The sequence below is a fragment of the Condylostylus longicornis genome, unplaced genomic scaffold (assembly GCF_029603195.1).
Source record: "Condylostylus longicornis isolate FDR11 unplaced genomic scaffold, ASM2960319v2 ptg000538l, whole genome shotgun sequence".
NCBI classification, from domain to species: Eukaryota; Metazoa; Arthropoda; class Insecta; order Diptera; family Dolichopodidae; genus Condylostylus; species Condylostylus longicornis.
In genome coordinates, this window is record NW_026578496.1 from 1,285 (window position 1) to 2,500 (window position 1,216).

The 1,216-nt window shown below is 30.3% G+C and overlaps 1 pseudogene; it reads right to left on the bottom strand.

The window, feature by feature from the left end:
- Window positions 1-1,146: 1,146 nt before the first annotated feature.
- LOC129617462 (large subunit ribosomal RNA) overlaps window positions 1,147-1,216 on the bottom strand; it is a 4,018-nt pseudogene continuing 3,948 nt past the window's right edge.

Consider the following 1,216-nt stretch of genomic DNA (forward strand, 5'->3'; position numbering starts at 1 on the left):
AATACCTGCCACTGTATTGATATATAATAATAAGTATTACTTAAATCATTATTCATGCAGTAATACATTAAGAAAATACTTATTTGAAGTATTTATAGTAAGAATATACTTAACCTATCTTAACAACCACCACCACCACCTACCAATCAATATTACAAGCCTTCAATAGCAAATGTTTATCACCATTCCTATAATACATACTTATATATAGGTAAGTATAATAAGAATGTACTACTTAAGTACCAACGCCACTATTAATACTCATATGCAATTTTATAATACACACTTAATATACTTATAGTAAGTAATAAGAATGTAATAATAGTGGCTACCGCCATCGCCACTATTATACCCATATACAATTTTATAATACATACTTAATACTTTATAGTAAGTAATAAGAATGAACTAATAGTGGCTACCGCCATCGCCACTATTATACTCATATACAATTTTATAATATATACTTAATACTTTATAGTAAGTAATAAGAATGTACTAATAGTGGCTACCGCCATCGCCACTATTATACCCATATACTATTTTATAATTCATACTTAATACTTTATAGTAAGTAATAAGAATGTACTAATAGTGGCTACCGCCATCGCCACTATTATACCCATATACTATTTTATAATTCATACTTAATACTTTATAGTAAGTAATAAGAATGTACTAATAGTGGCTACCGCCATCGCCACTATTATACCCATATACTATTTTATAATTCATACTTAATACTTTATAGTAAGTAATAAGAATGTACTAATAGTGGCTACCGCCATCGCCACTATTATACCCATATACAATTTTATAATACATACTTAATACTTTATAGTAAGTAATAAGAATGTACTACTAGTGGCTACCACCATCGCCACTATTATATACCCATATACAATTTTATAATACATACCTTGTTAGTAATGTATAATAAAGAATGTATAAGGGCTATAAAGACCATCACCCAAACCAGATCAGGCCATACAATACTAGATCAGACTAGACCAGACTAGACTAAATCTAGACTAGACTAGACCAGACCAGAGCAGACCTGACCCCATATCCCACACAATATCACTACTCTACATGAGATAATAATATGTGGAATAATAAGAAGAATCGAAAAATAAAATAAATTTTTCGAATCTTCAAGCAAAGGATAAGCTTCAGTGGATCGCAGTATGGCAGCTGCTCAACCACTTACAACACC